The sequence below is a fragment of the Saccopteryx bilineata genome, chromosome 4 (genome assembly GCF_036850765.1).
Source record: "Saccopteryx bilineata isolate mSacBil1 chromosome 4, mSacBil1_pri_phased_curated, whole genome shotgun sequence".
In the NCBI taxonomy this organism is placed as follows: domain Eukaryota; kingdom Metazoa; phylum Chordata; class Mammalia; order Chiroptera; family Emballonuridae; genus Saccopteryx; species Saccopteryx bilineata.
Genome location: NC_089493.1, coordinates 161,927,560 through 161,939,139, shown reverse-complemented (window position 1 = coordinate 161,939,139; position 11,580 = coordinate 161,927,560).

The window sequence follows — 11,580 nt, the reverse complement described above, 5'->3', positions numbered from 1 at the left end:
TCTTTTCTTTTTTTAAATACAAATTGAAGTGCCAGCGTTCACCTTGATAAACTGTTAAAAACACCTGGCCATATTTTGCCTTTGAGTTTTTGCATATCAGAGGCAGGAAGGCACACCAGCTGAGGCCTGTGCTCATGTCCATGAAAGGTAAGGACCAGCAGCTGACCTCTGCTCACTACACATTCCAGAAGATACAGTGATTGACATGACCCTTTAGGAAGGTGTCTGTGAAACAGCCCCCACACTGTCACATGTGAGTTTCTGATTTCCTCCAATGAGTCACTCATAAGGGATGTTATTTTATTTATTTATTAATTAGCAATGCAATAATGTATTTCATCATTGCCTTTTAAAATAGTTATTCATACATTCAACAAATATTGATTAGGTATCTGCTATGTACCAAGTACAGTGATAAACCTTGGGGTTAGCATGTGATTTGTCCCATACATAGATAACATACCAGTATATAACACACTGTCCCCCTCTTCTGGAAGCTAATATAGAAAAGAGAGTTTGAGTGAACGATTATGATATAGATGAGGAGAACAGAATACAGGGTGTTTTGAGAATACACCATAGGGAAGGGAACTTAGAAACTAGTCAGGACCTAGCTCTGTAAGTGGTATGTGTGTGCGTGTAAGTGTGTATGAGTGTCTATGTGAAGGAGTCAGGGAGAGATGAAGCAAGGTGCCTCCCTGGCTCTCCTTACTCTGGGCATAAGAACTTTTATCAAGTTATCCAGGGGGTGTCAGCTTCGTCCAGAAATCTAACTATCACCATATGTACAGTGTGCTTCATTAACTTGGGATTATCTGAAAAAGATAATAGGACTGATCGAGAAAGAGAATAACAGAATTTCTGAAAACGACCATTCTCTGTATCAGTTAGATTTGAGTTCAATTACATTATGATAAAAAGAAAAAAAAAAGAAACAACTAGTAACTTGATCAAGACAGATGTTTCTATCTCATGTAAGAGAACACTAAGGCGAGCGGTCAGAGGGGGCCTGGTACTTCATGGCATCGAGATCAAGGCTACTTCTGCCTTGCCTTGTCATCCTTGACACAGAGTCCTGCTCACAGTCCAAAAGCTTTGAGCTCCAGCCAGCCTGACCACATCATAGGCACCAAGAATGAAGAAGAAAAATATGGGATGAAGCCCCATTCCTTTAAGAACACTTCACTTTACACTTCCAAGTTCATGTTCACCCTATTGGCTAAAACATAGTGTGACAGCCATGTGAGCTGCAAGGGGAACTGGGAAATGTAGTCTTCACCCTAGAAGACCATGAGTTCAGTTAACAGTGTGGAGTTTTATTACTGAAGAAGAAGTGCACAGGAATTGGAAAATAAACAGCACTCTTGGCCTCATTCCCTACTGAAGCCTCTGCAGGTTTATTGTGTGCAGTAAATACAATAACATTTTATCAAGAATTTTTAGTAGTTTCTGATCTCCACAACTGTTCCTCAATAAAAGACTGACTATTATCCTCAGCTGGAGTAGCTGAGGGATTAATTCTTGTAGACCAGCGGTTCTCAACCTGTGGGTCGCGACCCCGGCGGGGGTTGAACGACCAAAACACAGGGGTCGCCTAAAGCCATCGGAAAATACAAATTTATTATACAATACATTTCCAAACTAACTGTTATGGCCAGGGAGACAGAACACATTGATTGGCTTCAGCCCAGAACTGGACATGGGATTGATCCTACCAGGACCACACATAGTGAGGAGGAACACTGTGGACCAGTTAGGAAGAGGAGCAGGAAATTGTCTGTAGGGTGAGAGCAGACAGCTGACTAATATCCACGATGACTACGATTTGACACTTCATAGATGAGATGGAGGCAGGCTTGTGAAATCAGAGGAAGAATTTTTCAGGAGAGTTAAAAAGGTTCTGAGTTGAGAGACAGGTTGGCATGTTCAAAGAGACCAGGAGCCCAGAATTGCTAAGAGAGAGATGGAGAGAGACAAAGAGAAATAAGACATTGTGATGGCCATATATTTCCATGCAAAACAAATATTTTTGTTTTCCCTTCATATAACAGGAATTGTTTTCTGACTGGTCTTGTCACTGACAAAGAAAAATACTTTGGCAAAACTTTTGTGTTGATGTGCATGTGCGCGCGTGTGTGTACCACATTCTCTCTAGTGACCATAGTTTATGTGTATCACTGGTTTATTTAAGTAGTGTTCTAATGATAGGCATTTCTCCCACTATTTTTATGTGAGTCTTGAAGAAAATATGTCTGTCACGAGAATAAATCCTAAAATACAGAAATTCTGGACTAAGGGGTATGCATGGTTAAAATTTGATAATACTGCCAAGTGCCCTTCCGAAGGCTTTGCAATGAATACTCCAAATAAAAGTGAATACGAGTGTCTGTTTCCCTAACAACATAGAATATGATTAATACGTTCAATTATTTCCAATCTAATGGATAAGAAATATTAGATAATTGTTGATTTAGTTTTCATTTCTCTGATTATCATCAGGTTGAACAATGGAAAGTTGTTTATAGACTATTCATTTCTTCTTATCCAAATTGCCTATTTCTATTCTATGTCAGTTTTTCACTTTGGGGGCCTTTATAGGTTTTTTATATATTCTGAACATATCCTGCCTATAATATATATTATATTATATATATAATATAATATAATATATCCTCCCTATAATATGCACCATAATATTTTCTCTTACACTGATGCCTTTTTCCCAATAATTTATTATTGATTTTCCAACATTCATCAAATTAAAAGAAAACTGTTTATTTTAACTTTGCTAATTATGCCTTTAATATACTCGGAGTTTAAATCTAGTTCACACATCTATTAACAATCTTTTTTAATTTCTGGCACTTTTTATCTTACCTACAAGACCTAACTTACTTTAAAGTTATTAAAACATTATTTATTTAATCTATTACGATTGTCTCAAACACAGAGTTCATCAGCACATCTTAATTATACTTTGGTGCTGGGGCATGTCTATCTTTATTGAATCAATAATGTTGAAACAACTAACTCTCCATTTGAGGGAAAAATAGTTCATTCTTTGTCTACCCATGCAAAATCCCATCTTTCCCATAAGGTAAATTTTTGCACATACATGGAACCATTTCTGTATCTTCTTTTGTATTCCAATGATCTATTCATATTGGATATTTTGACATATATTAGGCCAACTACAGCTCTCACTGTTATCTTTCAATTGTGCTTTTTTTTTTTAAATTTCTCTTCCATAGAAACCTTCTAACCAGTTTGGTATCTTAATGACACTGGGTCGTTGCACACAAGGACACTGCCATCGCCATGGCTCTCCATCCCTGAGGAGACTGGCAGCCCTGGTTCTCTCAGGGAAATGCTCTGGGCTTGCCTTATGAACTGCCTCCTCTGAGGGCTGGGTGTCCTGCTGCTCTCTGGAGCAGAGGAAGGATGCAGCCCCCGGGACAGAGACAGCAGAGAGGTGCCCCGTTATATTGAGCCCAAGATGCCAGGACAGCCCCTGTGCGGGTCTCTGGAACTCATCCAAGGCAACAGGGCTGCTGGAAACACTGCACTTCCATCTCCCCGGGTCCAGCGACCTGAGAGGGTGACCAGTGCTTCACAGGGTCACAAAGGAGAACGCTAGCTTGTCAATGCTTAACTTATTCATAGTAAAATTCTGGCACTCCCTCCCCCATTTGCTAACTTGCTTCTGGCCTAGTTTCTTTAGTCATTCATCACTCATTCATTGATGAGGAAGGGCTACGTAGGAATTAGTCCGAGCTTGCCCTTTCCCAAAATCTGTTCTCTGGCCTCTTCTGAGGTGCTCACTTCTGTCATCATCCTGCTCTCTACTGAAATCTTATATACCCTCCAGCTTTGGGATGTATACGTATATGTATATGTATATGTATATCTCTAGATCTGTATATCTCACTTTACTTCTGCCCATATTGACCTAATGCTGTAACAGAACTTGTATGTGTGTGTGAGTGTGTAACATACATATAATTTTTAAAATGTGTAAATTTCAGAAGTGTGGAAAGTAATACAACTAAGAAGCAGTGGTATAGCAATGCTGCCTAGCTGAACAACTTCAGCAACATGAGGCATAACTTCTGACCCATGTGTAAAATAAAGAAGATAAAATTATCACAGCCAAAGGGGGAAGAATCCTGGGCTCCTGGGTGACGTTCTCACCCAGATTCCTCCAGTAGTCAAATTGACTCATGTGAGTCAACACGAAGATTCTGGAAAAATGGTCAACTCAGTTTAAACAGGTCAATGATGAGTTTGGATCGTCTCCAGACCAGCCCACGTACATTTGCAGGAGTGAGCAATACACATAAACCGCAGTAAGGAATCGGACCTCATGTTAGACTGAAGCCCCCTAAAGCTGGGTGAACATCAGATCGTGCACTGACCTTGGACTAAAGCAACCTGTGGAACCAGACAGGCCCTGCCACACCCACCATGAGGATACAGTCGGTAAAGTACAATTAGTAGCTACAAACAAGGGCCCTGGGACAATGGCCTGGGTTCAGATCCTGACTCAACCCCTTAACAGCTGAGAGACTTGGGGAAAGTTCCTTAAACTCCCAGGGTCTCAGTTTCCTCATCTGCAAAATAGAATTAATAACTGCATCTATCTTATAGAGGTTTTGTGATGATTAAGTAACATTATATATGTAGAATGCTTAGAACAGGGTCAATTACTTAGTGTCACTTGTTCATTCATTCACTATGTTAGAACAGGACCTTGTTCATAGCTAGAACTCAGGTTAGTGGTTATTAGTGCAGTATTAATGTTGGCTATTCTTCCATAATTGTAAGCTGACCAACTTTTTTATAATGAAAAGGAGGACAAAAATAAATTGAAGAAAACAATATCGTAAATAAAAGAAACATTTTATTCATTACAATAATAAAGCACTATAATATGATAAATGCATAGTAAAAACATTAATATTTTATATTGTAATTATGCTTACATGCCTATTAATTTTTAATAATAATTGTAAGAAAAAAGTACCCATTTAGATAATATTATCTTTTCCATTGAATGAATATTTTTTGTCAATGTATCATCTTGTAACAATATATTGAAAATATATGAACAAGAAATATCCTTCATATTGAATTTTATGTGAATTGTGCTTACCTGTCTATGATTGAATATTCACTGAGAAAGAAATAATCATGAGTCTACAATGTCGTATGTGCCATGTCGTGTTTCAGTAAGAAGTACACAAAGCCATTTGTGCACTTGGTATATTGCTCACTCTCTCAAGGTCTCCCATGCAGAGCACATGCGTCTAATAATCACGTCTCGCTGGACTGTACTGATCCTTCATGAATCGTCATGTCAAATACAAATTTGTTTTATTTTTATAAATAAATTTTTATTTTAATGGGGTGACATCAATAAATCAGGGTACATATATTCAAAGAAAACATTTCCAGGTTATCTTGTCATTTAGTTCTGTTGCATACCCATCACCCAAAGAGAGATCGTCCTCCATCACCCTCCAGTTTTCTTTGTACCCCTCCCCCTCCCCTTCCCCCTCTTCCCCCTTCCCTCCCCCCACTCCCCGTAACCACCACACTCCTGTCCATGTCTCTTAGTCTCGCTTTTATGTCCCACCAATGTATGGACTCCTGCAGTTCTTGTTTTTTTCTGATTCGCTTATTTCACTCCGCATAATGTTATGAAGGTTCCACCATTCTGCTGTAAGTGATCCGATGTCATCGTTTCTTCTAGCTGAATAGTATACCATGGTGTATATGTGCCCCATCTTCTTTATCCAGTCTTCTATTTCTTTTACAGTGATTAAAAGCCTTTAAGCAAACTCTTGGCCAATACAGCAAGAATCCATAAAAGAGTAGTGTCCTTAACCTGTTCACCAAGTCCAAATTGGCCCCATCACCATGCCAAATCCCTGAAAAATGCAACCCAACCACAGTTCAGTCTGTTAGGAGCTGTCACAGGGAGCAGGAGTCCGGGAAAAGTCCACACAGGAAAAGTCCACATGGCACTGGAATTGTTGTCACCATTCTATACTTTGCAGCTCATGTCCAAGTCCCAATGACCGCTGCTTCTAGCTGGTAATGATTCAGGTAGACTGGAAAAGCTATTTGCAGCATGCGTGGATATGGAGCTTCTGTTCTCCTCTGCCTGGAGAGATGAGACCAAGCTGCTTTTCCCTGGAGCTCTGCGACTGTGGCATGGTAAAGAGAACCTTGGGATACACTAAGCTGGGTGGCAAAAGTAAATTCATAATAGAAGTTGGCAAAAGGGGGAAAGAGAGCTCTAAATTAGGAGTAGGTCCCAGCCTGAAATATGAGTGGGACATTGAGGTAGGAGGGATAAAGAAAACACTATATATTAAGCAAAGCAGCAAAAATAGGACTATCAACACCCACAACAGAGATCTTTGAGGGAAGAATAAAAAACTTGACTATTCAGGCAAAACATAGTTAAGTGGCCCTTGTGCAAATGAGATCAGTTTACCTGCTTCTTGGAAGAAATACCCTATGCTCGTCCACAGTGTCATAGATGGGGCCGACGGCCCTGGGCTCCTTCAGCCTTCAGTGGCAAACCCCAGCTTTCTGGGCAAGGTTAGGTCATAGGTGGCTGGAGCAGGGCTGGAAGAGACTGAACCCTCCCTTAGAGGAGCGAGGGGGAAGCCTACCTTCCAGTGTCCCTGTTTCCTCACAGCAGAGGCGTGTAAGCCTGGCAGGTTTTAGTTCAATGACTTTCCTTTCCACTATTGAAGCAGGACCCAGATGGCATCCTAGGAGACCCCTTTGGGGCATTGGAGCCTTTAAGGGTGTATCCTAAAAGCTGGTAGTTCCCCTGATCTCTATTGGGCTTTTTCTGCCTCTAGGTATCTTAAAAGCCATGCTCAGAAGATCTCGCTGGGGGGGTTGAGGATCCCCATCTGCCTATATAAATCTTTTCCATATATCTGGAGCTATTTGGAAAAAGACAAAATAGTGTTATTAGCTGGATCTAATAAAGAAGGTAGTAGTTTGCAGGCGAAAAAGATTTGGTGTCTCCTGTTCATCAGCCTTCAAAAGAAATGTAAATTTTTTTTTTAAGTAAAAAGCATGATATGGTAGACACGTAGGAGTCATTGGCCTGGTGTGCATGATTCCCGGGTTCGATTCCTGGCCAGAGCACACAGGAGAAGCACCCATCTACTTCTCCACCCCTCCCCCTCTCCCTCCTCTCCGTCTCTCACTTCCCCTCCTGCAGCCAAGGCTCCACTGGAGCAAAGCCACCCCGGGCACTAAGGATGGCCCCATGGCCTCCGCCCCAGTCGCTAGAATGGCTCTGGTTGTAACAGAGCAACACCCCAGATGGGCAGAGCATTCCCCCCTGGGTAGGCATGCCTGTCACATCACACCCAATGGATCGACTCTGAATCAATCGAATATGGACATTTATAAATTAATCTTCCAATATCAAAAAGGAGGACATGTAGGAGGACACTTTTCAAGGGAAGATAGAACTTACAAAAAAAGACTGTCCTCCCTCAAGGAGGATGATTGGTCACCTTAATAACTGTCACTTCTGGACAGGTCACAGGACAGGTGGGACTCCAAGAATGTAATGGTGCCGAGGCTCACACCCTGTGCCTATGAGTGCTGCATTTAGGATCCAGACAGCTGTTAGGGTCCCGTCAAATGTTCCCATACAGTAGCACTGCAAACAGTCCATGTGCAGACTGCAGGCGGTGGCCAGTTTAGGGCATGGAGAGCTGGCTAAGTCAGAAACAATGAAGGTTCTCTGAGGATGAGCCAGCAACCACCACATCCACACTGGCTCACTTGGAACAGCAGGGGCTAAGATGAGAGGGGAAGGACCCTGCATGACTTCCTAAGGCAGAGGGAGCCTTAGTTCAGTGGAATAAGAAATGGCTTATTTCTGTGTGGCCAGAGTCTTCTACAGGCTGTCTCAGCCGTGTACGGCTGCTCTCAGAGTCCCCTTGGCATGGTTTCCATTCCATTCATGAACTGTTCATTTCCATCCTCTCTCAGGTGGAAGTCCTGCGTAATTTTAGAATTAACTGCTCTTCCCATCAACCTGGTGGCACAGCGCAGGGCTGCCACTGTGCCCCTGGAACCTGCAGAGTGAGGCAAGGCCCTCCTGTTGTGTGATTCGCGTTGGTCCGTGTGGTGGGCTGTACACTCAGAGGAGTGACAGCACCCCTGGGCTGGAACAGGGGTACCGAGGGAGATGGCTGCTGAGACACGCTCCAGCTCCAGGGCTGCCTTGGTGTCTGGTCCCAAGGGGCATGTGAGAGACCGCCTGTGGCCACTCTGATCAAGTCCTATATGCTATATGGTCCCCAGTCTGCTTATGTGCTGATGGCTCCTCTCGAATGCCTCTGCCCCTACTTCTTCTTCTTTTTTTTTTTTTGGATTTTTCTGAAGCTGGAAACGGGGAGGCAGTCAGACAGACTCCTGCATGTGCCCGACAGGGATCCACCGGGCACACCCACCAGGGGACAATGCTCTGCCCATCTGGGGCGTCGCTCTGTCGTGACCAGAGCCACTCTAGCGCCTGGGGCAGAGGCCACAGAGCCATCCCCAGCACCCGGGCCATCTTTTGCTCCAATGGAGCCTCGGCTGCGGGAGGGGAAGAGAGAGACAGAGAGGAAGGAGGGGGGGAGGGGTGGAGAAGCAGATGGGCGCCTCTCCTGTGTGCCCTGGCCGATAATAGAACCCGGGACTTCTGCACGCCAGGCCGACGCTCTACCACTGAGCCAACTGGCCAGGGCCTCTGCCCCTACTTCTGTTTTATCATTTCCTCATTTTCCCTTTCCTTTCTGTCCCAAATGTCACCCGGGTAATGAGAAACCTTGTTACCTTTCCTGAGGCCTTATTCTAAACACCATGTGGATATCAACTCAGTGGTGTAAGAAGCACAAATTCTTCTAGTTTATTCACTGAGGGATCCTGGCCCTTAGATGAGGACCTGGCCATTGCAAATGGTCAACACACATACTTCTGAACTATGAATAAGTGAATGAATGAACTAGTGACACTAAGTACTTGACCCCGATTATCTATCTCACTGAATCCTACAAGAATTTGACATGGTACCATTATCACCCATGTTACCTGAGGAAACCAGGACATAGAAAAATCACTTCACCCATGATCACACAGCCAGCAAGTGGCAACAGTGGTCCTCACACCACACTGTGTGAGTCCAGCACCTGAGTTCCAAGCACTCTGACCTCTGGCCACACTATCAGTGTTCTCCTGACTTCTGTGCTAATCTGTCGCACGAGGGTTATCAGGCTGAATTCCCACTGGGTGCTTATGTGGGTGACTTGCATCACAGTGACGTATTCCACCAGCTTTTCTGTCAGGAAGTGTCCCTTTCCCCCTGGTCCATGACTGATGCCCACAAGTCCTCACGCCCCTCACAGAGGCTCACATCTGAACACACAGGGCCTCCCGTGCCTCAGCCCCGCCACACCAGTGCTCGGCAGCAGGGGCTCTCCGCCCTGGCCCTGCCTCCTTCCCCATGAGGGGACACCGGCCCCTGTTACTACTGCAGCAGTTCACAGGCCAGGCTGTGACTCTGAGGCTGTACCCAGAAAGAAGTTGAACACAGAGGAGTAGCGTTCAGCGGCTGGACAGGCGAGCCCCATCATGGGGCTTCTCACTGCACAGCCCCATTCTCATAACCGAGTGGCTGCCCTTTGGCAGGGCAAACTCCCCTCCCTGCTGCCCTCCCCTAACCAGGACCCTCCCATGCCTTGGAGTCGGGTTCACATGGACGCTGAGCAGTGGAAAGGTCTGCCTTCCCCCACATGGCAGCCTGCCTTCTACACTATTCCCAGCCTGGGAAGATGGGTAGCGTATGTTTTCAACCCCTTCAGGAGGAAACCCATCAGCAGTCTGACCCTGAGGGCCTGTGCTGGAAATCAGACAAGAAGCCAGCATCGATACATCCCAGACTCTGGGCTATCCAGTCTCGAGAAGAACCTCAGGTGAGACACAAACAGACCAGTCCAGGCAGGGCCACAAACCCAGGTAACAACCTTTCAGACCCTGCTTGGTCTGAACCACTTCGCTGCCCAAGTGCGTTTCCTGGAGCAGCCACACTCCCTGAAGACAAAGCCCACCTCCCGTGTGCCTGCCCAGCTCCTCGCACAGTTCTCCGCAGACACTACCTGTGCAAACGGCACGGCCAGTGTCCTGCTCTGGCCGCTGAGGCACTGTCACCTCTGAGGCCTCGCCAAATATGAGCTCGCTGCTGCAGAACAGCTGTGGACTCAGCAGCCTGGAGCCAGGGGAGTCCGTCTGAACATGTCAATCCCTGGAGAGAAAAGGACGTTGTTTTCCTGTTGCCCTGGGGGCAGTGCCAGGCATACCTGGGATTCTAGACACGAGGTGGAAGAAAGACTGTGGAGGGTGCAGAGAGAGTTGATAGAGCTCCGATCTAATGTCCTTTTCCTGGTCATGTTGACAAGACAAATAATGACTCTCAGACAGTATTACCCAAGGATGTGACAGAGACAGATTCAAGTAAACAGCCAGGTTTAGGATAAAACTCAAAATTCTCTGCCAGGTAGTTCATCTGGGGACACCCAGGGACATGCTCTGATTTTTGCAAAGGGAAGAGGCTGGTGTGGTCAACACCCCTACCTGCCTGTGAATACTGTAATCCACCTGGCATCTATAGGCACGAGCCCAAAAGTTACAAGGGTGAACAGGAAAGGAGTTTGCCCTTGACAGGAAAATGGTTTTTAGAATATAAACTATAGGGATGTGACTAACCTGAGCATCTTCTAAATATATACTGCTCACAAAAATTAGGGGATATTTCAAAATGAATATGAAGCAATAAAATAACCCCTAATTTTTGTGAGCAGTATATTTGTTGATAGGAGCCTCCGCTGACGCAGGAACCATCGGAAGCTATTACAGTTGGAGGCCTCATCCTCGTACCAGACAGTGCATACTGACTTCAAAACAAGGTCTTTCTTTCTAGAGGTAATAGTGTGAAATGAGGCCATGAGGGCAGACCGCAATCCAACATGACTGGTGTCCTTGTGCAAGGGGGACATTTGGACACGAAGACACACACAGAGGGAAGGTGATGTTAGGAGGCAGATAGCCATCCATAGCCAGGAGAGAGGCAGGGACAGACCTTCCCTCCTGGCCCTCAGAAGGGACCAGCCCCACTGACACATCAGTCTCGGACTTCCATCTCCAAACCTGCAGGACAACAGGGTTCTGCTGCTCGGGCCACTGGGATGGGGGACTCTGCCATGGCAGCCCTGGAAAACAGTCAGAGGGCATCTGAGGAGTGACAGTCTGTGTCACCCATCTGATGTCAGCCCTCATGGCAGTTAGTTGTCTCCTTAAGGGCAGGGACTTTCTCACTGGCTCCGAGGGCCTGAGGACTGTTTATGCTCAGGACACAATCAGAAAAGGCCAACAAGCCATAAACATGACACTTCATAACTAGTCCTGTGCGAAGACAAGCAGACTTCTCCGGATGCGTCAGTGACCTTCTCTGCTAGAAAACTCTCTATTACCTGACCAGTGGCCTTTGCTAACAGC